Source organism: Carassius carassius, chromosome 43, assembly GCF_963082965.1.
Source record: "Carassius carassius chromosome 43, fCarCar2.1, whole genome shotgun sequence".
Taxonomy (NCBI): domain Eukaryota; kingdom Metazoa; phylum Chordata; class Actinopteri; order Cypriniformes; family Cyprinidae; genus Carassius; species Carassius carassius.
In genome coordinates this window covers 21,089,348-21,116,349 of record NC_081797.1, presented here as the reverse complement: position 1 = coordinate 21,116,349, position 27,002 = coordinate 21,089,348, and the positions used below count along the sequence as shown (strand labels likewise).

Below are 27,002 nucleotides of genomic sequence, written 5' to 3'. Positions count from 1 at the left end.
AAAAAAACAATTCTATCTGTGTACAATACTATAACAAACAGGTTCAAGACTTCACATCAGACACTTGCGGACAACATTGTGTGTTTTTTCTGTATCACATGTCAAAGGGTTATGATTATGAAAATGTTGTTAAACAGTTGGTGGCAAAACTGTTGAGTTGGTCTCTGAGTTTGCTGCTAAGGATCCAGCTCTCACAACCATAGAGCAGGATTGAGACACATGCAGATTCGAATATGTTGATCTTGAGTGTAATTGGAAGACTTTTTGACTGAAACATTTTCTTCATCTTCCAGAAGGCCCCCCATGCTTGGCCTTTTCGTATTTTGACGTCGGATTCGCTAGAGGCAATGTGGGAACCAAGATATTTGAAGTTCTTGGTCCATTCGATGGTCTGTCCATCTAGCTCTATGTGCTGATGATTGTGTATTGCCATGTCCAGACCGGCATAGTCTTAAGTGTGTACAAAATTGTAAAAGGTGTCTGTAGTATGCCTAGAACTGTGCTATTATTTCATGTTTAATAAATAAAATGCTATGTAATCTTAAATGTATTAACAATATGGTTGTACTGTATAAATAAAGACAACATATAGACAGATCTCTTTTTCCATCTTTTTTTATTAACATCAAAAACTTAATACATAACACAACACAATTATTTCAAAACATATTTAGACCCCCACAAAAAAAAATAAATAAATAAATAAAATTAATTTAATAAGATAACCAGGCAGTAGTATCGAGTGAGGGTGAATTAAACAACCATGCGGTCTGTATTCATCACGGAGCATGTGAGGTGTCGTTATACTTTTAACCAAATCCAACATGTGTGAACCTACGATTACATTCCCTTTAAATACAAACTCGCCAGAAGTTGTCCATGAAGACACTTGTTTGGCATTAGACATTTTATTCAGAATGAGTTTGATATTTTTTAAACTTCTTTGCGGCACATTGTTTAAGATTTCGTTGACAATCTGATCCTCGCTTTCATCATGCGACGGTTCAGCAGCAGGTGCACTAACAGGTGCAGTTGCAGGTGCAGTGGTAGGTGCAGTAGCAGGTGTATTAGCAGGTTCATCGGCATGAATAGTGTCCGTTTTCGGTAGTGAAAGAATTAAAGTACTACTCTCCAAATCACCTTGTTTTACTATAGTTAAAAACCTCTGTAAGACGCTGGAATAAAGTTTAGCCTTCCCATGCGAATCTAAATCACTCCTCTGCAATACGTTTCTTATAGCTGAATCTAAATCATTCTCCACAGCTTGTTGAATTGTCTCACAAACACCTGCAGTTCTTAATTTATTCATCTGATTCTGAGGGATTAGGTAAAGCTTTTCTGCATATTCCATTCCTAATGCTGTTTGGAGGTTATTAAACTAACAGAGGTACAAGAAAACCGCCTCGTTGATTAATCAACCAATTTTTTCTTTTGATGTTAATCTTTTTATTAGCGGCGTATTTGATCTCCTGTTTTTTCTTTTTTAACCTCCGGAACTGGTTGGTGTTTAGAGGTATGTTACCGTGAAGTACATTAAGAGCTATCTCACACAGGGATAGAATCAGCTGATCTGATGCTGACTGTAAAATAACGCGGCGTTGTCTCGGTGAAGCCTTATAAAATAGTTTTAAAAGAGGTAAGTTTTTACAGAGCCTATCACTCATTTTCACCAACAGTATTTACCGTAGTCTTTTTCTGTACATACACCACCTGTTGATCTGAAAACAATCCTGATCTGAGATGAAAACGCTCTGGTGTTTTAGCTTTAAAGTCAATCAATAGGAATCCGTAAGGTTGATTGGTAGCATCCTTATAACACCCCATAAAGAATTGTGTATTTCCTGGGTAAATCTGATGTCCTTAAGTCATAATTTGTATCGAGTCTCTTGGACTCTTGTACAAAATAAGGTAGTGAGTATTGAGCGTGTTAGTCCTGCTGGTTTTACCGTGAAAAAACAGATTCTGGGTTATCAATATGATAGAAAATGGTTTATGATGAACATATTGTGTGAAAGCTCGTGAGAGTTCATCGTTTGAAAAGGCTTGACACATCAGATCGCCACAGATAATTAATACATTGACATTAGGAGGTAATCAAGTTTCATCCGTTAAAGAGTTTGGAATACCTTCAATAAATTTTATATCATACAATGACAACAGTTCGTCATACAAAGATTTCCAACAACTGTATAAAAATACAATACTGTCAATTTTTACATTGATCAACTTGTGTGCATTACACAATACATTTTTTACAAACACAGTCTTCCTGCTTCCGGATGGGCCGGAGATTAAGCCTGAGAAAGGGTATTGCAAACAAAAGTCAAAATCCTCTTCAACATACACATTTTGTGTGCTAGAAATACCATTAGTATCTATAAGGAAGTTTGGTGTAATCGGGTAGTAGCACGCGCTTGTCATATACAACTTTGAATCTTTTCAAAACTGCTCTATTATGCAGCGTGAACTTCTTTTTATTCCGCACAATGGTCTCTGTGCGCGTGAGCAGGTGGCTAGTGTCACGTGATGTTACATACCCCTGTATCAGACATATCATGCTTTCTAGAGTTACAATTTTCGCATTAGCAGAATGCAGCGTGATCCCTTTAGCTTTAAGAGTTACTTTATTTTTGCGGTTCTAAACGCGTATGATTTTGGTCCCATTGACGCAAAAGTCCTTATGAAATCTCCATCATCAAGTTCATCCGTCAACACACCAAGATATGCACCTGTTTTAGGTACCCAATCTCCGTCTTTCGATACAAAGATGACGCTGTCTGTATCTACGTAAAAAACACGGGGTCCTAACTGATCCATGAGATCATATAACTCCCAACGCCTGTAAGCCGTGGTAAATGCGGCGATGAACACATTAACATCACTCGCGGGGTGGGGTCTTCATCGGCATAGCACCATTGAACTAAAGCCACAGTGTCTGACATGAATGAGAAGTGTTTACTGTATTTTCCGGACTATAAGTCGCACTTTTTTTCATAGTTTGGCTGGTCCTGCGACTTATAGTCAGGTGCGACTTATTTATCAAAATTAATTTGACATGAACCTAGAGAAATGAACCAAGAGAAATGAACCAATAGAAAACATTACCGTCTCCAGCCGCGAGAGGGCAGTCTATGCTGGTCAGTGCTCCTGTAGTCTACACTGTAATCATAGAGCACCCTCTCGCGGCTGGAGACGGTAATGTTTTCTCTTGGTTCTTGGTTCTAAATAAATGCGACTTATAGTCCAGTGCGACTTAAATAGGTTTTTTTCCTCATCATGACGTATTTTTGGACTGATGCGACTTATACTCAGGTGCGACTTATAGTCCGGTAAATACGGTAATGACACGTCCGTTTCCAAAGATATAGCGGGCGAAATCTTCAGGGTCTGTTAAAAGCTCCGCTGTAGCTTGATTACACCTAAGTCCAAATCTACCCCAAAGCGAATTCAATAAATATTTATTTATAGATCTGCGTGCAGGGTTAAGTGCTATTTTGTCAAGGTCGAGCTGAACACCCTCCTTCTCAAAAGAATCTCTGACGTAAGACTCCTTTTCAGCATCTGTCACTACGTGTGATGGAAAACCTGAAGCCTCCTGTTTGAATTTGAGAAACGTCTTAACATAACCGCTGAATAAAGTGTCTGATGTCTGTGGAAAATGCCAGACTTCCTCAATTCTGACTACCGAATAACCTTTATCAATACCTCTGGAGAGCTCGACAGAGGTCCAAACTCCTGAAATGACTCTTTCGTCATCACCGTGTTGACACTGACCCTGATACTGTGCCTCAGCACAGGTGCGACACAGCGCAAATAGTAGTTTCCCCTGAGAGGATTTGACAGGCAATATTGGATGCAGTAGTTTACATGTGGGCAGTACACTGCATTTAATGAGCCCGAAATAAGATTTGGTCTGCCAAATCTTCCTACGCGCACCACCTTTTTTGTTTCGCGCTACAGAGATACATAACTCTAAAGCGGTATCAAAACTCACATCCGTATTGCTTTGAACGGTTCATTCGATTTGGTCTACAAATACATTAACGTCGTGATTGTTATCAGGTGTTAGAACGGCATTAATGTCTGTGGGGAGACTTGCACCTTGCAGAGAGATGTTAAAACAAAAAAACTCACCAACTAATAATCTGAAAAGCATAACAATCTCATTCAAAATACCCTGTACAAATATATTATAAGCTGCAAAATCATCTGTTGCTATTTCACAAAAATTTTAAGTTCTGCGAATTTCTAAACCATTAAATCGAGGTCTTGGGATAATCGTAAAATCACCCACACTACCTCCTTCTCTCACTAGTCTATCTATGTAAGGCTGACTGAGACCCATATCTGGAGCTGTGGGATCATAACCTGAGGGGTCATTATTAGAAGGTCCTGCACCGACCTGATCATCGCTGTTTATAGCTGCACCCAACCATTCGTGTTGTTCGTCTATAAGCTCATGTAATCTATCTATCATGTTAAGAGGATTAGGCGGTAAAATCTGTAAATGATTGTTAATAATTTCACGTAACTGTTCTGTATTGTTTTGGAAATCATATCTGGGTCTTAATGATCTCTGATCATCTTCTGAAATGTGGGCATGTAAATCATCGTGACATCTTTTACTACTCATTTTGAAATATTGTTTTTTTTTATTTATTTTTAAATTGAAAACACACTTTTTTTCAACTTTAAAGACAAGCGTGCACACTCCTGAAAACACCAACACCGATTCACAATGTGACATAACCAGATAACAAAAACAGAAACATACAGCAGGTATAAATTCAAAACACCTTTTCTCCGCAAGTAAAACAACACCTAATATGGGAGACAATAACATGCAATACGGTATAAATCAATGACAACAACAAACAATATTAATAAATTAAAGAAATTAGTGATAATGATAATTCACTACCAAGAACAAAACAATAATAAATGTAAGAAATAACTAACTATAATAATGACTCGTTGTCAATAACAAACAATAATGTAAGAAATATTCGGTGGTAATAACGAATCGATGCCGAAAAAAATTATTAATAACAATAATAAAAAACAACAATATAATGCATATCAAGGGCGATCACGCATAACACGCTGGTACAAATCTGATAACATTCTTTGCATAAGATTTAAACGTTCCTTGATCAGAGTAAGAGCATAAACAGATAAATTTTGTTCGACTTGTTCCTGATGGATTTCTCCCGGTACCCGCTCATGCGCTGTTGAAACTGCCGAAATTCACCATATAGCTGTTCGTGGCAACTTCTCCAAAATTCAGCCGCGTGACGTAAGGATTCATTGTGCTGTTGTTGACACTCTATGATGTTCCTCAAAATCGACACCACATCACTTTGTGCATTACCAACGATCTCTTCTGCACTCCGATAGGACAATGCTTGACCGCTCAAATCGACAAGTGTGTCAAACTGTCGATTAACACGGCGAAGCATATCATAATCAAGCCTTCTATTTAAATCATGTTCACGGAACAGTTCTTGAGGATTTTCATGAGGTAACTCTTCCGTCTCCTCCTCGCTTGCCGAATCATTAAAAGACGCACGATCCCAGGCGCTCACCATCGAATCGGTCCAGGCTGTTAGTCCTCCTTCGTCATATCCTTGCTCTGTAAATGTTGATAAAGGTTTTATTATTTTGTTGAATAAAACGCAAAAAATAAAACTCAATAACAATATTTTCTGCCATTTATTCCATAACCATTATTCTCCACAGTCCTTAAACGACTGGTGGTCGGAATATCATCCGTTTCCCGCTCCGGTAGCCTCGACCGTTTTGCCCCCTGACCCTCAGAGTGACGAGGCCTACATGTAACGCTAACTTCAGTGTGAACGCTTGAGACATCTGGGAGGTTGTGAGAAGGTCCTTCGGCAACCAGAGTGCCTGCGGGGTTCGTGACGTGTCCTAGATTGTGTTGTGATTCGGTACTAATCACAACCTCTTGTGAAACGTTTTCTGGAGGAATTATCATCGCTTGATTGTCGACAACAGCTTTAGTTATGCAAGTTATCGGTTTTATTATTAGACATTAAATAGTTAATAAAATAAAGTTGGAAAATACTCACATAACTCTTCAAGGATCTGTTCCAAACCTTCATCGAAATCCTGATTCTCAAAACCACCTAGAGATTACCCACGAGACATTAAAAAAATATTCACTTTAAAAATATATTTAAATAATTTATATAAAAAAATCACCCTGGTAGTTGTTTGCCATTGTTTTGTTTATTGTTGGATTTGTAACATAGCACGGGTTGAAGATAATTTGCAGGTAATGAGCATGACAAAACGTTTAGTTTTTAAAGGTCGGTAGCCCTGTGGGCGTCTCTTGAGAACACCTCTAAAATCTAATAAACTTCAGTAGAGGAAGCCCTAAAAACATAAATCTTTAATACTCATACACGTATAACGTTGATTTATGTATATGATTTTTACAACTTGACTGAATGTATCTGTTACCGGCATGATCTACGCCAGACACCGTCTGGCCTTTATCACATAAAAGTGAAGTGAGTGAAGTGACATTTAGCCAAGTACGGTGACCCATACTCAGAATTTGTGCTCTGCATTTAACCCATCCGAAATGCACACACACAGAGCAGTGAACACACACACACACACTGTGAGCACACACCCGGAGCAGTGGGCAGCCATTTATGCTGATGGCTGCGGCGCCCGGGGAGCAGTTGGGGGTTCGATGCCTTTCTCAAAGGCACCTAAGTCGTGGTATTGAAGGTGGAGAGAGAACTGTACATGCACTCCCCCCACCCACAATTCCTGCCGGCCCGGGACTCGAACTCACAACCTTTCGATTGGGAGTCCGACTCTCTAACCATTAGGCCACGACTTCCCTAAACTTCACTTTTTTTTTTTTTTTTTTTTTTTTTTATCTGTTACCGCCATGATCTATGCCAGACACCGTCTGGCCTTTATCACATATCCTGGTGCATAAAGACGGCCTTTCATCTCGACGGGGTAGATACGGCATTAACTTCGATTGTTTGAAGTGCACGGATTTTTAACAACTCCAAAATCAATGCGATGATATCTGTTTAGCGTTTCTCCCCACAAAGTATTGTGAATCGTTTGCGTTTAAAAGTTATTCCGTCTTACATTGGAGAATCAAAGATCTTAATAAGTTAAAAGTCAATAAGTCAAAGTCTTAATAAGTTCTAAACCTCATAAGTGTGTGTGTGTGTGTGTGTGTGTGTGTTGAGGCTTGCATTGATGCTTGATAAAATAATAAATGTAATTACAATAAAACTAAAAATGTCCTATATATATATATATATATATATATATATATATATACCATCCTCTGTCTTGTTAAAACTTACATTGTGGTCTTTGAGTGGATGTTTTTTTTTGGCGGTTAAATGACACAGACCCCTTGAAATTAGTTAGTTTCACAAGCCAGTAATCACACAGACTCCAGATGCCGGACACGTTCACGTTTCGATGCACAACTTGAGACGAAATATTTCTTTCCTGCTATATTGTTAAATGGGTTACTTTTAATTACATATGTCTGATTTATTTACTAGATAACACGACACAAGCGCGGCAGAAGGAAAGTGTGTGTGAGTGTGTGTGTGTGTGTGTGAGAGAGATTGTTTGTAAGCCATATTCTGTAGGCTGGTTTGTACATGTGTTTGTATTTGTATGTTTGGGTATATTTACGTGTATTTATACTTTTTGTATATTTGTGCGTGTGTGCGTGTGTGTGTGTGTTGAGGGTTGAAAAATCAAGGTATGTGTGTTTGTATGGCATGTTTGCATTGGTGTTTGAAAAATCACCTCGTGAATAAAAATAATAAATGTAATTAAAATAAAACTAACAATATCCTATATATATATATATATATATACCACCCTCTATCTTGTTAAAACGAACATTGGTGTCTTTGAGTGGATGGGTTTTTGGGCTGTTAAATGACACAGACCCCTTGAAATTAGTTTCACAATCGAGTTACAAGCATTTCAAAACCGTTAGATGTTTTACAACCGCTTGATGTCTAACTGATATGCACAGGTCAGTAATCACACAGACGCCAGATGCCAGACACATTCACGTTTCGATGCTTGAGATGACGTCTCTTTCCTGCTATATTGTTAAACTGAGTACTTTTAATTACATATTTCTGGTTTATTTACTAGATAACGCGACACAAGCTTGACCGAAGGAAAGTGTGTGTGTGTTAATTGACATAGCTTGAGAAATTAAGATTGATAAAAATAAAAGATCTATCGATGGAATAGTCTAGATTTAGACAAGTCGTAGATTAATTAACTTAATAAAGTAAAAACAAATAACACTTTTTCCGAAGATGACTTTTTTTTTTTGACTAAAAGTAAATAAAAATCGTATAGGCCTACATCATTTAAAAGTAAAATTGCTCTTATGTTTAAATGGATATAACGTTTTTAGCTAATTAAGGACTGATGTCTATTTATAAAAAACTACTTAGTTTAATTATTTTAACATTTAAATGCTGCTATCACGCCTCCAGCGCTAGAAAGGGCAGGGCTGTAGGCGTGGCTTTTCCGAAGCATTCCCGAGCAGTGTTGCCAGATGTACGATAATTATCGTATTTGTACGATAATATTTAACTCTGTACGATGTACGATCAATACCCGTAATGTACTATATTTTCAGAATTCTATGAAAGTTTAAATGATGCTAGTTGCAGTCATAGGGCTTCTTTACTCATACACGAAATCGGCTCATTACAGACACTATAAAAGCGTTTGTGTGCACCTCAGGGTGTGTTAAGAATGCAGGAGAGTGCCCTGCTTTAAAGGAGCATTGCGTAGGTTCTGAAATTTCTAACCGTTACTGACACCAGTGGCCGTTAGAGAAACTGCAGCCAGTCTCATGCTCGTTCTCAGTGCGCACGCTCTTTTTTTAACTTACGAGGAGTGTCCGTGGGTGTCTGAATTGTGCCGGAGGCTGGTCGATTCTTTCCATCCGCAGAGTCCATTTAAAAACACTATTGCCGCTGCTTACTATAATGGCTGGCGTGCCGTACGGTTGTAAGCCCAAGTAGACGAGAACGCGCATGACGTCACATTTTGTGAATTTTCGCGCCAATTCGGGCCAACTCCTCCAAACACAATTGAGCCTACAGGCTGATAGAGGCAACCGTGGTGGACAGTCGAGATGTCATTCTTTTTTTTACATCATGGTTGGCTCATACATGTTCAAATGAAAACTCTATCTTAAAGATTTTTTTAAGTAAAAATCTCCACATAGCTCCTTTAAAGCCAACAAGCACTAGTTGCGGTCCTAGACAGCAAGAACTTCTTCAACATCTAGCAACACGCAGGTTTCCGATGACAGCAGCTCAGATGCACCACGCAGAAACGGTTAAATTCCTTCTTCACTGGACGGGACAAAGCAAGTGTTAAAAATAGTTTTAATATGTTTTAATATGCGCCACGACGCAGACAGTCACTGAAAATAATGGGATAGTATTTTATCTCACTGCTTCCGTCCAACAATACACCTTGTTATCTATTGTGGTAATTTGCAGGTCGTATCAAAATGTTGTTGGTTTAGAATAGATAAATAACTCTTTTGACTAGTGTATGATAATTTTCTTCCAGATACGATAATTTTGAACTTCTGGTACGATACTTGGATATTTCCAATCTGGCAACACTGTTCCCGAGCCTCATTCTAACTGTGTCAGCTGTGATGTGAGGTCAACTCAACGGAGATGCCTTAACACTTTGCTGTGAGATCTTTTTTTCTTTTGTTTAAAGTCTTTCTCTCTGTCAGTAACAGTCTCGAATTTTAAAATGGTAGTTAGTGGTAAAGTTCTGCATAGATTTGACAAGTATCTTGTCTGTGTATTTTATTTTAGATCCGTGTAAATTCATACTGTACCTCAACTTTAAAATACTTTTTTTCTTACAGGTGAAAATCAAATGGTCAACTCTGTTTTCTCTAAGGTATATCACAGTGTAAGCTTCACAGTGAACATTACTCTTTTCAACGTAGTCTATATCAACAACACAAATATACCTTGACTCCATATAGTGGTTATCTTGGGAAATTTTTCAGTCTAGAATAGCATCTACAAACATACAAGAATAGGTAAACTACATGCTAACAATGCATAACAACATGATACAAATGCCTAGGAACATGCTAAAACATACAAACACTTATTCAGCTACATACAGAACTATACTTCCAATGTCTAGCTACATGCCAGAAAAGCCTAGCATGCATCTTAAGACCACTGAGGGTGACTTATAGTCTTCACATGTGGTCTCTTGTGATGTAGTGGTGTCTGTATGGAATAAAATCACTGTCAAAAATAATCGTACGTAATTCAAAACATTTGTGTGTAATTTTAATATACTCGTGCGTAATTTAAAACTATTTTACGTAATTCTGTTTTTTGTCAGAGTTGGATTCCAAAATCTACGGCCACGACAGATTACAGATACGCGATTTTGTGTGTTTTTTAGAGTACAACTCTAAAATGTACGACTGTGACAGTTTACAGACACGGCGCTTGTTTTCACAATAGCTCTGTTACACACACAACATGCGAATTACAACCACGAAGTGCGGTGTGCGAAACGACTGTCAAAAATACGTCATCAAGGTCACAGGCATTACTATCCGAGGGAAGATGAATCGATTCAACGAAGAGTCATACTCTTAATCGCTATTGGCCTATAGATTAATAGAAAGCGATAAATTAAACACATAATCCTATAAAACCAATTGAAATTTATCCAATGTAAAAACAGCGTTAATGATGTAAATAATATTATTTTAAATTACTTTCGAAAGTACCTTCAAAATGGCTTACTGACGTAATCACCGCCGCACGTTTAGGTCTTAGTTTATCAATAATCAAAAACAGATTACAATTATTTTTGAGAATACAGACGTCTCTTAACACAGTTAGTCGCACTTGATGTTCTTAAGTTAAAGTCATTTAAAGTCAGCTGTATTTGTTAACATTAGTGAACTAACAAGAACAAACAACGTACAGCTGTATTTTTATAAACTAACAAAGTTAAATAAAACCGTATCAAATGCATTACTCATAGTTAATGTTAGTGTATACATCAGTCAACAAATGAGACTTTATTGTAAAGTGTTACACTAGAAAACTAGGTTTTGCCTGAAAAATTAGTAAAAAAACAAACAAAACTAATAAATTTAAAAATTAGTCAGAAAAGTTTAGTAACCTTGTTTTAAGTGACATTAACCAATTAAGCAAACAGACACAGCTTTATCCACTAAAACATTTATTTAGCTTTCAGTTTCAGTCACCAATTCAAGTAAAAAGATAGATAGATAGATAGATAGATAGATAGATAGATAGATAGATAGATAGATAGATAAACCACTCATTCATTAATTCATTCTGTAGTAACAGTCCATAGAACAGAATCCAGCAAACTTTTTGTCTGAATAGAAAGCTGTGAAGATGCCCTTCTTTCCAAGACCACAGTATCTACAGCCATCACACATCTGCTGAGCTCCAGCTCCACTCTGTATGTCTTCCTCACATCACAAAAAAGTTGACTGGCACTCATCTATACCACAGGTTATTATAATATTTACATTTATTCATTTAGCAGACACTTTTATTCAAATCGACTTACAAATGAGGACAGAGTTGAAGCAATCAAAAACAACACAAAGAGCAATGATATATAAGAGCTATAACAAGTCTCAGTTAGGTTAACACAATACACGTAGCAAGGGCTTTTAAATAATATAATAATAATAATATAATATAATAAATAAAAAGAAAACAGATAGAATAGAAAAAGAATAGAGCAAGTTATTTGGTTCATGTGCATGTACCACTCCAACATGTTGGATTAACTTCAGAAGAGTGAATGTCCTTCGAGTGCACTTTGGGCAATGGTACAGTCAAGGCATGAGGATCTAACACAAGAGGCAAATCATTCAGAGTAAAGTTACTGACAGTGCTTGTCTCCATCTTCTAATGTTCACAATGTGCCTCTGAAGGAAAGTCAGTGTCTTTCTCAGGTGTGGTGGATATGCAATGTTGAAAGCAAAATACATCCAAAAGGCTGTTTGAAGGCTTCATCAAGGCTGGTGCACTGGCACACATCTATTCCATCTTCTGTCACCACACTGAGCCCTCCTCCTGTGATTGCCATTTTACAGTCAGTATCCATCAGGTGTATGGTAGGAAAGGTGTAGCCGGGTCCCCCTTTCATAAAATAAATAAATAAAAAGAATAACAACAATAATAATAATAATAATAATAATAACGAGAAAAAAAGAAAACACTTTTCAGATTCATCAGATTCTGTTGCATTCTCTTTGGCTCAGACAGTGTAGCTACATACACTGCAGAACTGCAGAAACAATCAGAAGCTAATGTATAAGGTTCACAATACGATGCATTTCATCTTCTTGTACACACTGATGAATCTTACATTGTTTTCTAAAACTATTGCTTTACATTTTTAACAAATGGGCTAAAAAGGTACAGAAGAATCAAATATTACCTGAAAAGATTTGAAACAAGATATTTTACAGTTAATGAGTTTTTTTTTTTTTATATATATATACTCACTCCAGCAGGTGTCCTTAAGTATGTGTATTTTTTTGAGTGCATCCTCCTCAGACATTCCTTCCGTGCTTTCTCAGCGTCTCCAGGAGCATGTTCCTGCCGTGTGGTCTCTGACAGTCCATGTGTCTGGATGTGTTTCTGATACTCACTTTATAACACATTCACATGTGCCTCAATAGACATCGAATCCTCCCCAACACAAGCTTCCTTCATCAGAACAACAGAAACAGATCATGCTTAGACCGTGACAGATATGAAAAACATCTAAATACTTACTGAACAAGGTGTTTTAGATATAAAAAATAATAAAAACATTGAACTGCATTAAGATGATGGTCAGGCAGTGAAGAAGTGGAGTACATACAAAAAGGATTTAAATATCTGTAGCCTAGTACAGTATCTTCCTTACATTAACCTGCACTAAGTGAAAATGTAAAATTGATTAACAGTGCAAAAATAAATTATGCATATGGCAGTGTGCTTACATATTCTACAATAACCTGCCAGTGGAGCACGTTCTGCTTTACATTTCAGGTTCAGGGATGTGTCAGATGTGCTTAAAACACAAACTTGACTGATTGTCATTTTCCAGCAAATAAAGATTACAACATCTTGTTACTACAATATTGTGTGTGATTATGTTGATAGAGATAAATCAATGGTTTAAAAACAATTTAACTTACACAGTCATTTCTTTCTGTATTTATGTGCTAATTTGCATAAATACCACAACAGATCTAAACATGGGGTATAGCCAGGTGAAAATGTCTTGTTCAATCTTGTTGATAACAGTAAAATACTAAATATTAAGGTCTGAATGGAACCCATTTAGGCTACCCATAATCATTAATACAGAGAGGCAGGAAGAAGTACTTTAGAAACCAGCCTTTATTAATTACTAATGCAGAGATGGGGTTTGGGGTTGGGTCCGTGGGACTGTTTCTGGGGATTTACTTTTTTATTTTGCCTACCTTTTGTCTTCTGCATTCTCCTTACTATTGTCTCATGTTCTTGCCTCAGACTCGTCCCCCAGAAACAGCCTCAAGTATAATCTCTTAAAAATTAATAAAGGAACCAGCCTAAGTAGGAACCAAATTATTTCTTCCTGCCTCTCTGTATTAATGCTCATGGGTAGCCTAAATGGGTTCCACTCAGATCTTAATATTAAGTATTTTACTGTTATTTGTCAACAAAATTTAACAAGACATTTTCACCTGGCTAGACCCAATTTTTAGATCTGATGTGGTATTTATGCAAATTAGCAAATATTTAATTAGATTATGCACCATTTGTCCATGTTAACAAACAATTAAAAAAACCTGTAATACATTTTTTGTTTGTCTTGATGCAAGTAATTAACTCATTTGCATGGTGATATCTAAAGGTTAAAAATGTTACCCTATTCACCTGAGAAAAAGAATGAATAGGCTATATTTGGGTCTTTTTCGAAACTTTCCCATAATGGGATTCTTCTGGGCTTTTTTTCCTTACTCTGGACATATTGATACAAAATCAGTCTGCTTCTGTTGCAATTTGTTCAACCTTTTTACCTAAACTGACTAGACTATTAGTGATAAATGAAATATGACTTCAATACTTAAACAGTGAACACTTATATAACATGACCTGTGTATTAACGTACAGTGCACGTAACATGGCTGTTAGGAAGTCAGCACTTAAAATTGCTCATTCTTTTATGTAACCCTATCTCATCGCTCTACAGGCTGCAGCGATGACCTCCTAAACAACTGTCTTCTTTAAGCACCTAACGTTACATGTACTCTGAGAGCTTATCTTACCTACTATACTATCTCTGTAATATTGCTACTCTCTGTTATTAGTTATAACTAATGTTAACCCTTAAACACAGGGGTCGTCAAGTTCGGTCCGGGAGGGCCCGTGTCCTTCAGAGTTTAGCTCCGACCTCATGACCGCCTGGAACAAGTTTGATGACCCCTGCTTAAACATGTCGGATAAAAAAAAAATATAATAATAATTAACTTACCTGAGACGAGGTGTGAGCGCTTGGCTGCTGATCCGCCATTTCGGCGCCAGTGGTTTAAAACTTTGGTGGGGCGCATGCGCACTTCGTTGAATCGATTCATCTTCCCTTGGATAGTAATGCCTGTGACCTTGACGACGTATTTTTGACAGTCGTTTCGCACACCGCACTTCGTGGACGTAATTCGCATGTCGTGTGTGTAACAGAGCTATTGTGAAAACAAGCTCAGTGTCTGTAAACTGTCACATTCGTACATTTTAGAGTTGTACTCTAAAAAACACACAAAATCGCGTATCTGTAAACTGTCGTGGTCATAGATTTTGGAATCCAACTCTGACAAAAAACAGAATTGCGTACAATAGTTTTAAATTACGCACGAGTATATTTAAATTACACACAAATGTTTTGAATTGCGTACGATTATTTTTGACAGTGATTTTATTCCATATGTCTGCTGTGGTTAATTTAGTCTATTATCAGAATAGACAGACAGACAGAAAGATGGATAGATAACACCATTGCCTATTTTGACATTTTTGCATGTATCACAGGAGTTCCAAAGTGAATTTGGTTTGTTTAATCAGTGTAAAAGGTTATACAATGGGTAATAAATGTTCTAGATGTGTAATGGTCTGTCTCACCTTTTCTGATTTTGATTGACAATAAAACTTTCTAAAACCTAAAGTTTTCATACATTCAGTCGAGCTTTCGACCAGCCAATATCAACTTTTTTTTTCACAATAAACTTCATCATATATTTATTTTGTGTTATCGGTGTTTGTTCACTGATCAGTGTTGTGTATGTTTGTGTTGATCAGTGTTATGTGTGATTTTGTTGATCAGTGTTGTGTGTGTGATTGTGTCGATCAGTGTCGTGTGTGTGATTGTGTTGATCAGTGTTGTTTGTGTGATTGTGTCGATCAGTAAAGTGTGTGATTGTGTCGATCAGTATCGTGTGTGATTGTGTCGATCAGTATCGTGTGTGATTTTGTCGATCAGTGCTGTGTGTGATTGTGTCGATCAGTGTTGTGTGTGTGATTGTGTCGATCAGTGTTGTGTGTGATTGTGTCAATCAGTATCGTGTGTGATTTTGTCGATCAGTGTTGTGTGTGTGATTGTGTCGATCAGTGTTGTGTGACTGTGTCGATCAGTGTTGTGTGAGATTGTGTAGATCAGTGTTGTGTGTGACTGTGTCGATCACTGTTGTGTGTGTGTGTGACTGTGTCGATCAGTGTTGTGTGTGGGATTGTGTCGATCAGTGTTGTGTGTGATTGTGTCGATCAGTGTTGTGTGTGTGATTGTGTCAATCAGTGTTGTGTGTGTGATTGTGTCGATCAGTGTTGTGTGTGATTGTGTCGATCAGTGTTGTGTGTGATTGTTTCGATCAGTGTTGTGTGTGATTGTGTTGATCAGCGTTGCGTGTGTTTGTTTTGATCAGTGTTGTGTGTGTGATTGTGTCGATCAGTAAAGTGTGTGATTGTGTCGATCAGTATCATGTGTGATTGTGTCGATCAGTATCGTGTGTGATTTTGTCGATCAGTGTTGTGTGTGATTGTGTCGATCAGTGTTGTGTGTGTGATTGTGTCGATCAGTGTTGTGTGTGATTGTGTTGATCAGTGTTGTTTGTGTGATTGTGTCGATCAGTAAAGTGTGTGATTGTGTCGATCAGTATCATGTGTGATTGTGTCGATCAGTATCGTGTGTGATTTTGTCGATCAGTGTTGTGTGTGTGATTGTGTCGATCAGTGTTGTGTGACTGTGTCGATCAGTGTTGTGTGTGTGTGATTGTGTCGATCAGTGTTGTGTGTGTGTGATTGTGTCGATCAGTGTTGTGTGTGATTGTTTCGATCAGTGTTGTGTGTGATTGTGTTGATCAGTGTTGCGAGTGTTTGTTTTGATCAGTGTTGTGTGTGTGATTGTGTCGATCAGTAAAGTGTGTGATTGTGTTGCTCAGTATCATGTGTGATTGTGTCGATCAGTATCGTGTGTGATTTTGTCGATCAGTGTTGTGTGTGATTGTGTCGATCAGTGTTGTGTGTGTGATTGTGTCGATCAGTGTCGTGTGTGATTGTGTCAATCAGTATTGTGTGTGATTTTGTCGATCAGTGTTGTGTGTGTGATTGTGTCGATCAGTGTTGTGTGTGTGATTGTGTCGATCAGTGTTGTGTGTGATTGTGTTGATCAGTGTTGCGTGTGCTTGTGTTGATCAGTGTTGTGTGTGTGTGATTGTGTCGATCAGTGTTGTGTCTGTTTGTGTAGATCAGTGTTGCGTGTGATTGTGTCGATCAGTGTCGCGTGTGATTGTGACGATCAGTGTTGTGTGTGATTGTGTTGATCAGTGTTGCGTGTGTTTGTGTTGATCAGTGTTGTGTGTGTTTGTGTTGATCAGTGTTGTGTGTGTGATTGTGTCGATCAGTGTTGTGTGTGATTGTGTTGATCAGTGTTGCGTGTGCTTGTGTTGATCAGTGTTGTTTGTGTGATTGTGTCCATCAGTGTTGTGTGTGTTTGTGTAGATCAGTGTTGCGTGTGATTGTGTCGATCAGTGTCGCGTCTGTTTGTATCGATCAGTGTTGCGTGTGATTGTGTTGATCTGCATTGTGTGTGTTTGTGTCGATCTGTGTCGTGTGTGATTGTGTCGATCAGTGTTATGTGTGTTTATGTCGATCAGTGTTGTGTGTGATTGTGTCGATCAGTGTTATGTGTGTGATTGTGTCGATCAGTGTTTTGTGTGATTGTGTCGATCAGTGTTGTGTGTGTTTGTGTCAATCAGTGTCTTGTGAGATTGTGTTGATCAGTGTTGTGTGTGTGTGATTGTGTCGATCAGTGTTGTGTGTGTGATTGTGTCGATCTGTGTGTGATTGTTTCGATCAGTATTGTGTGTGTGATTGTGTCGTTTAGTGCTGTGTGTGCGATTGTGTCGATCAGTATTGTGTGTGATTGTGTTGATCAGTGTTGCGTGTGCTTGTGTTGATCAGTGTTGTGTGTGTGATTGTGTCGATCAGTGTTGCGTGTGATTGTGTCGATCAGTGTCGCGTGTGATTGTGACGATCAGTGTCGTGTGTGTTTGTGTCGATCAGTGTTGCGTGTGTTTGTATCGATCAGTGTTGCGTGTGATTGTGTCGATCTGTGTTGTGTGTGTTTGTGTCGATCTGTGTTGTGTGTGATTGTGTCGATCAGTGTTGTGTGTGATTGTGTCGATCAGTGTTGTGTGTGATTGTGTCGATCAGTGTTGTGTGTGTTTGTGTCGATCAGTGTTGTGTGTGATTGTGTCGATCAGTGTTATGTGTGTGATTGTGTCGATCAGTGTTTTGTGTGATTGTGTCGATCAGTGGTGTGTGTTTGTGTCGATCAGTGTCGTGTGTGATTGTGTTGATCAGTGTTGTGTGTGTGTGATTGTGTCGATCAGTGTTGTGTGTGCGATTGTGTCGATCAGTGTGTGATTGTGTCGATCAGTATTGTGTGTGTGATTGTGTCGTTTAGTGCTGTGTATGTGATTGTGTCGATCAGTGTTGTGTGTGTTTGTGTCGATCAGTGTCGTGCGTGATTGTTTTCATACATTCATTCAAGCTTTCGACCAGCCAATATCAACTTTTTTTCCCAATAAACCAGCTTGGTAATGGGCCTATCAAGGATTGAAGTCTGTGTCTGGAGCTTCACGGATCGGACCAGCCCCTTTCGATCAGGCTTGGTCTCTAGAACTCTTCCTAATGGCCATGATCCTCTAGGAGCAGTGGGGTCAACCACTAGAACCAGATCTCCAACATTCAGGTTCTTTTTCACTACAGTCCATTTTTGCCTTTCCTGGAGTAGAAGAAGGTATTCTTTGGTCCATCTATGCCAGAAAAGATCTGCCATGTACTGAACCTGTTTCCAGCGGCGTCTAGCATAAAGGTCTGATTTCAGGAAGGTTCCAGGAGGCATAATGGGCTGGGTTTTTAGGAGGAGGATGTGGTTTGGGGTCAGCAGTTCCAGGTCATATGGGTCTGAGGACACTGTGGAGAGAGGACGGTTGTTTAGAATAGCCTCTACCTCACAAAATAGAGTTTGAAGACCCTCATCATCGATGGGCTGTTGATGGAGTGTGGAGTTCAGCACGTAACGAACAGATCTTATAAGCCTTTCCCAGACTCCGCCATGGTGCGATGCTGCTGGTGGGTTGAAACTCCATTCGATTCCATCAGGAAGCAGGGCATCCTGGATCCTTGACTTGTCCAGCATCATCAGAGCTTTCTTGAGCTCCACCTGAGCACCCACCAGGTTCGTTCCGTTGTCAGATCTGATGTGCTTAACCTGCCCCCTTCTGCAAACAAATCTCCTCAAAGCGTGAATGCATGAGTCAGTGTCTAAGGAGAAAGCAACTTCCAAATGAACAGCTCTGCTGGACATACATGTAAACAGAACTCCATACCTTTTAATGTTGCTTCTTCCTCGCCTCACTTCAATCGGGCCAAAGTAGTCCAATCCGACATTGGTAAAGGGAGGAAGGTCAGGTAAGATTCTTTCTAGCGGCAAATCTGCTATTTTCTGCTCACCTGCTTTGCCCTTCAAACGTCGACACATGACACATCTTGAGAGCACCTTTCTTGCTAAAGAGTTGGCCTTACTAATCCAATATTTTTTACGGAGCTCTGAGAGCATGTGATTCCTGCCACTGTGACCACAGCGTTCATGAATGTGTCTTAAAAGAAGAATTGAAATGTGTGAATCTTTGGGCAAGATACAGGGGTGTTTGGTTTCATCAGGCATGGCAGATTTATGCATCCGGCCACCTACTCTTAAGATGCCTTCATCTAGCACAGGATCAAGCCTAAAGATCCTGCTGCTCATTTTCACTTTAGGTGGGGTCATTTGCAGTGTTGCAATTTCAGCTTGGAATGCTTGCCTCTGAACATAAGAGATAACTGACCTTTCTGCCTGTAAGAGATCTTCCACTGTGAGGAGTTGTCCATCAGGTTTGGTCCTAAAAACCTCAAATTTTGGGCTCGCCTTTTGGCTGTGGGAGCGGGTAACGACTTGATATGATGGAGAGCCCTTTTGTTTTTTGATTCTCAGTCTCAAGGCCTTTTTTAGTTTCATGTACCATGCCACTGCTTTAAGTAGCCTAATCCAATTTGAAAAGTATGAAATAAGCTGGTCTGTGGGTGTTTCAGTGGTCACCACTGTTGAAAGCACAGTAGTGTTTCTCCTAACCTCTGGATCAACCTGTAACACTGAGCCCAATGCCTTCACCTCTAACCAACCTTCCTCAGGTTTCCATAGGAACTCCGGGCCGTGCATCCACCTCCTTTGCTCCATGAATTTGCCTGCACTCAATCCTCTCGAGGAATCATCAGCTGGATTGTCTTTACTTCTTACGTATCTCCATTGGGACAGCTCCGAGTTATCCCGAATCAGCGAGACCCTGTTTGCCACATACGTTTTAAATCTTGCAGTTTCACTTCTAATGTACTTAATTACGGTTTGGCTGTCAGTCCAGAAAACGGAGGGCTTTAAGGGTAGATGTAGTTCTCTACTTAGCATTTTGTCCACCTTTACCAACAATGTTGCAGCAGCCAAATCCAGACGTGGTACTGTGATGCTCTTTAAAGGAAGGACTCTGGACTTTCCCATGAGAAAGGTAACATGTATAATGTCCTGTTCCTTAGCTTGTCTTATGTAGCTTATTGAGCCATAGCCATTCTCACTGGCGTCAGCAAAGTGGTGTAGTTCTGCACACTTTGTTGTCCCATAGCCTTTTGGTTTCAAACATCGTACTACACTGAAGCTTTTTATTCTTTCTAAATTGTTTGTCCATTCTTCCCACCTGTCTACTACAGCTTGGGGCAAAGGTTCATCCTATCCAAAGCCTCTCTTGCAGAGCTCTTGTAGCAACTGCTTGGCTGGGAGAATGAGAGGAGCAAGAAACCCGAGGGGATCAAAAATGGAACTTACAACAGAAAGTATGCCTCTGCGGGTATGTGGCTTCTGGCCTAAACTGATGTTAAACTGGAAATGGTCAGAGTCCACGCACCACTGCAGTCCTAGGGCTCTTTCAGTTGGCAGGCTGTCTTTGTCAAGATCTAGTGTTTTGATTTCTTTTGCCCATTTTTCTTTTGGAATGGATGCTAGAACTGCCCGATTATTGCTGACCCATTGAGTGAGCTGGAATCCACCTTTGTAGCATAGTGCGGTGAGGTCTTTTACTAGCTGGATGGCTTCAGACTCTTCAGCCATGGATTTAACACAATCATCCACATAAACGTTGTGCCTGATTGTTTCAGCTACGTGCAGAGGAAAACAGCTTTCATTGTCATCAGCAGTTTTTTCTAATGCAAAACTTGCACAACTTGGGGAGGACACTGCACCGAATATGTGCACAAGCATATGGTATTCCTTTGGGGTTTGACGGGTGTCACCCTGTGGCCACCACAGGAAGCGCAAGTAGTCCACACCTGATTTCTCTACTCCCACCTGATGAAACATTGACTTAATGTCAGCCATAATTCCTATAGGTTCTTTGCGGAATCTCCAAATGACTCCGACAAGAGAATTGGTCAGATCGGGACCCTGTAGTAGCTCTGTGTTGAGGGATACACCTTTGTAAGTAGCTGCACAATCAAACACCACTCTAAGTTTCTTCTTTTGGGGTGGTACACTCCGTGGTGTGGTATGTACCATACCTTCCCAGGTGCCTGTGTGAGTTCTTCCTCTGGGACCTCCTCTCCATAATGATTTTCAAAGATGTCATTGATAAAGGCAATATATTCTTGTTTGTATTGTTCATCTTTTTTCATTTTTCTTTTCAGAGTTTGGAGGCGCTGTTCTGCAACTTGGCGATTGTTAGGCATGCTGACATCAGTTTTCCTAAAGGGCAACTTCAGATAGTAATGTCCATCTTGTAAGACCGCTTCATTGGCTACTCTAAAAACCTTCTGTCCTCAATTGACATTTCGGTCTTCTCCTCAGATACTACCTCACTAAAATCCTGATTATATTGTGAGATCAGAAGATGTTCTAGACTTGCAACCGCTATCCTATTCACAGTCACACTCTCTGCACTGCAATCAGCACTTCTTAGTGGCCCGTTTACAACCCACCCCAATAAGGTTCTAACTGCATAGGGGCCCCCACTTTGACTATTAACAACCTTCCATGGTTCTAAGCACTTTGGAGCATTCGTGCCAATCAACAGCTCCACCTTTGAATTAATGCTGGGAAGTTTGACTCGACTTAGATACTTCCATTGTGCTAAGTCTTTCTGCTTGGGAATGCTGTTTGTGGTAACTGGCATTTCTTTTTGAGTGAAGAGATCAGGAAGAGGTAAGAAGTTATTGCTGTCTAGCGCTGAAACTTCTACTTCAGATACGACATGAGTTGGAACAGTTTGTTCTTGATTCATTGTGCGTAGAAGAATGTGTGCTTTTCTACCTTTTAGATTGAGCCGAAACATAAGATCCTCGGAGCAGAAGGTGGCAGAGGATCCAGGGTCCAGGAGAGCATACACCTGTAAGATTTGGCTGCCCTTTGCTGCCTTAACCTGAACTGGGACAATGGACAGCACACTCTCTTGATCTCCGGCCCCTATATGACCACATAACCCTGCTGATGCACCGCCTGTAGCATTAGAGGATCTTTCTGCCTTTTCGACAAAACTATCTTTGGCCTCAATATGTAGGACACTAGGGTGAGCTTGCTTACATACTTTACAGCAGAGACGCTTTTGCAGTCTCTGCTAATGTGGCCTGTGGAGAGTCATCCAAAGCATATGCCTTTGGTCTTTAAAAAACTGAGCTTGTCTCTATGTGTTATCTTTAAAAAGTCTTTACACATGTCCAATGTGTGTCTTGCGCTACAGAAGGGGCAAGAAAGATCAAACTTCATCTGCATTTGGGCAATAGTTATACTAGTGGCAAAACTACTGCCAGATGACTTTGAGGCCTGTGATTTGACTGGGGATCTAGCCTTTCCTCTACTAGCCAACTGATCTTGAAGATCACCAAATACTGGATCAGCTGCTATGCGAGCTTGTTTTTCTATAAAGCAGACTAAATTTAAAATCCTTACCCTACGACAACGTTGTTCTTGCAGCTCATAAGCCTTGTTACGCAATCTCTCCCGAAGGTTGTATGGTAGCTTGAGCACAATGCTTCTCATATTGGATATGGTATCCAGCTCCTCCATATATTCCATTTCCTCCATAGCATTGCAGCAACTCCTAAGGAACATGGCATAATCCTGTAGTGATTTACAATCCTCAGATTTTATTTGGGACCAGGATAGGGCCTTTTCCAAGTAAGCACAAGAGATCTTGTATTCGTTTCCAAAGTTTTCCTTTAGCAACTCCTTTGCTCTCTGGTAGCCTCTATCTTGTGACAAGTACTCACAGCTCTTGACCAACATTTGTGCTGGGCCTCTTGTATATTGAATAAGAAACTGCAATCTATCTTTATTGTTATCAGTTTTGCTTTCAACCATATTTTCAAAGGAGTGAATGAATGACTTGTACTCAAGAACTTGTCCATCAAAGAGTGGAGTGTAGGAATTTGCCATTGAGATACAGTGGACTGAATGGCTGGGACTGAACTTGCAAGTGACTGTGAGATAATAGGAGGAATACTGTGAGCTGAGGTCTGCTGTAGTTGTGGCCGGATATCACTGCTAGCCCTGGGCTGGAAAACAGGTCTGCTGTGATACCTATCTGGGCCTAAATTAAGAAGAGGAGTTTGAACCTGACCACCTGGCCTGGTTTTAACTACTGGGGAAGTCCTGTCATGGAGATATAGTGAGCTAACATACTTTTCATCCATTGATTTTGTCTTTACTTCATCTGCTTCTGCACCTAACAAAGGTATCTGAACTGTGATATCAGACTGGGCAGGTTTATACATTTCTATTTCAGCTTCTTTCAGATAATTAATTTTTGCAGTAGTGGCTTCAATTTCAGAATGCAACTCTAAAGATTCTCTCTTTTTTCTCAGAATATGCTCCTGCTCCTCAATTGCATGCCTTTCTTGCAGCTTTGCCGCTTTAGCTATTAAAGCTACTCTCTCTGCCTCTGCACTAATGCGCAATGATACTGACGATGTATGTGATCTAAATGATTGAGCATCAATATCAATATCAGAGTCCTCTACTTGGGTGACAGAAGAGGAGACTTCAACTAAAGCTTGGGAACCTGGGTTTTCTATGGCTGACATCCATTTTTCAACGTTAGCCTTAAAAGCCATCATCTGTACATATCTAGGCTGATACCATGTTTCGTGGTCTTCTTGTTTTGCCTCCTCATCCAACATTTCACTATAGGAGGAGTGCACGGCTTGAACTCTTCAAGAAATTCATTAAACTTGATCATGTTTTGTTTAACTTCATCAAGAAACTCTGGCTCAATCATTAAATCATTCACAATGTTCATTCTCCGTGTTACATGTGACATTTTTCCTCCTCTAGATGACCGCAATTGCGCGACAGTTTCACTCATGTCTTTAACAGGAGTTGTTTCTTCTTCATTAGAATCAGCCATGGCTCTCAAAAAATAAAAATCACAAATTAACTTCCAAAAATCACAAAAAATATTTATCTTGCTTCAATCAATGCAAAAGTCCTCAAAAATGTAGAAATAGTTTGTATTCCTTCCAAAAATCAACATATCGTTGCATTTCATTTGTTCCAATTAGGCTGTGATTTCACCATTTTTATATATTTGGCCTTGCTTTATGAAAGTTGAAAGCACATACCTCCATCAAAGTGTTTCTTTATTTGGCTTGCCAGGCTTAGATCGACGTTTCCTTCGTCTTCATATCGTGTAGTTCCAACATAAATCCGTCTTTGACAAATTCACAGCAATAGTCTTTGACGAATTTATGTTGGAACTACACGATATGAAGACGAAGGAAACGTCGATCTAAGCCTGGCAAGCCAAATAAAGAAACACTTTGATGGACGATATGTTGATTTTTCCGTGTTGCGTGTGCTTGTGTTGATCAGTGTTGTGTGTGTTTGTGTAGATCAGTGTTGCGTGTGATTGTGTCGATCAGTGTCGCGTGTGATTGTGACGATCAGTGTCGTGTGTGTTTGTATCGATCAGTGTTGTGTGTGATTGTGTTGATCTGTGTTGTGTGTGTTTGTGTCGATCTGTGTTGTGTGTGATTGTGTCGATCAGTGTTGTGTGTGATTGTGTCGATCAGTGTTATGTGTGTTTGTGTCGATCAGTGTTGTGTGTGATTGTGTCGATCAGTGTTATGTGTGTGATTGTGTCGATCAGTGTTTTGTGTGATTGTGTCGATCAGTGTTGTGTGTGTTTGTGTCGATCAGTGTCGTGTGAGATTGTGTTGATCAGTGTTGTGTGTGTGATTGTGTCGATCAGTGTGTGATTGTGTCGATCAGTATTGTGTGTGTGATTGTGTCGATCAGTATTGTGTGTGATTGTGTTGATCAGTGTTACGTGTGCTTGTTGATCAGTGTTGTGTGTGTGATTGTGTCGATCGGTGTTGCGTGTGATTGTGAAGATCAGTGTCGTGTGTGTTTGTGTCGATCAGTGTAGCGTGTATTTGTATCGATCAGTGTTGCGTGTGATTGTGTTGATCTGTGTTGTGTGTGTTTGTGTCGATCTGTGTTGTGTGTGATTGTGTCGATCAGTGTTTTGTGTGATTGTGTCGATCAGTGTTGTGTGTGTTTGTGTCGATCAGTGTCGTGTGAGATTGTGTTGATCAGTGTTGTGTGTGTGATTGTGTCGATCAGTGTGTGATTGTGTCGATCAGTATTGTGTGTGTGATTGTGTCGATCAGTATTGTGTGTGATTGTGTTGATCAGTGTTACGTGTGCTTGTTGATCAGTGTTGTGTGTGTGATTGTGTCGATCGGTGTTGCGTGTGATTGTGAAGATCAGTGTCGTGTGTGTTTGTGTCGATCAGTGTAGCGTGTATTTGTATCGATCAGTGTTGCGTGTGATTGTGTTGATCTGTGTTGTGTGTGTTTGTGTCGATCTGTGTTGTGTGTGATTGTGTCGATCAGTGTTTTGTGTGATTGTGTCGATCAGTGTTGTGTGGGTTTGTGTCGATCAGTGTCGTGTGTGATTGTGTTGATCAGTGTTGTGTGTGTGATTGTGTCGATCAGTGTTGTGTGTGTGATTGTGTCGATCAGTGTGTGATTGTGTCGATCAGTATTGTGTGTGTGATTGTGTCATTTAGTGCTGTGTGTGTGATAGTGTCGATCAGTGTTGTGTGTGTGATTGTGTCGATCAGTGTTTGTGTGTGATTGTGTCGATCAGTGTTGTGTGTGTGATTGTGTCGATTAGTGTTGTGTGAGATTGTGTAGATCAGTGTTGTGTGAGATTGTGTAGATCAGTGTTGTGTGTGACTGTGTCGATCAGTGTTCTTCATTAGAATCAGCCATGGCTCTCAAAAAATAAAAATCACAAATTAACTTCCAAAAATCACAAAAAATATTTATCTTGCTTCAATCAATGCAAAAGTCCTCAAAAATGTAGAAATAGTTTGTATTCCTTCCAAAAATCAACATATCGTTGCATTTCATTTGTTCCAATTAGGCTGTGATTTCACCATTTTTATATATTTGGCCTTGCTTTATGAAAGTTGAAAGCACATACCTCCATCAAAGTGTTTCTTTATTTGGCTTGCCAGGCTTAGATCGACGTTTCCTTCGTCTTCATATCGTGTAGTTCCAACATAAATCCGTCTTTGACAAATTCACAGCAATAGTCTTTGACGAATTTATGTTGGAACTACACGATATGAAGACGAAGGAAACGTCGATCTAAGCCTGGCAAGCCAAATAAAGAAACACTTTGATGGACGATATGTTGATTTTTCCGTGTTGCGTGTGCTTGTGTTGATCAGTGTTGTGTGTGTTTGTGTAGATCAGTGTTGCGTGTGATTGTGTCGATCAGTGTCGCGTGTGATTGTGACGATCAGTGTCGTGTGTGTTTGTATCGATCAGTGTTGTGTGTGATTGTGTTGATCTGTGTTGTGTGTGTTTGTGTCGATCTGTGTTGTGTGTGATTGTGTCGATCAGTGTTGTGTGTGATTGTGTCGATCAGTGTTATGTGTGTTTGTGTCGATCAGTGTTGTGTGTGATTGTGTCGATCAGTGTTATGTGTGTGATTGTGTCGATCAGTGTTTTGTGTGATTGTGTCGATCAGTGTTGTGTGTGTTTGTGTCGATCAGTGTCGTGTGAGATTGTGTTGATCAGTGTTGTGTGTGTGATTGTGTCGATCAGTGTTGTGTGTGTGATTGTGTCGATCAGTGTGTGATTGTGTCGATCAGTATTGTGTGTGTGATTGTGTCGATCAGTATTGTGTGTGATTGTGTTGATCAGTGTTACGTGTGCTTGTTGATCAGTGTTGTGTGTGTGATTGTGTCGATCGGTGTTGCGTGTGATTGTGAAGATCAGTGTCGTGTG

General features: G+C 39.6%; 1 protein-coding gene, 1 long non-coding RNA gene and 1 pseudogene across 2 annotated transcripts in view; 1 reads left to right on the top strand and 2 right to left on the bottom strand.

Moving 5' to 3' along the window:
• The window catches only part of LOC132125468 (uncharacterized), a 1,183,551-nt gene that overhangs the window by 451,030 nt on the left and 705,519 nt on the right, over positions 1-27,002 (top strand). The gene's annotated exons all lie outside the window — the stretch shown is intronic.
• The window catches only part of LOC132125471 (immunoglobulin kappa variable 3-15-like), a 444,765-nt pseudogene that overhangs the window by 246,566 nt on the left and 171,197 nt on the right, over positions 1-27,002 (bottom strand).
• On the bottom strand, positions 11,826-14,771 carry LOC132125218 (uncharacterized). Its single transcript, XR_009426871.1, has 3 exons — positions 14,611-14,771; positions 12,609-12,812; positions 11,826-12,239 (listed from the first exon to the last, which is right to left on the bottom strand). It is a non-coding gene; the product is annotated as an uncharacterized LOC132125218 (long non-coding RNA).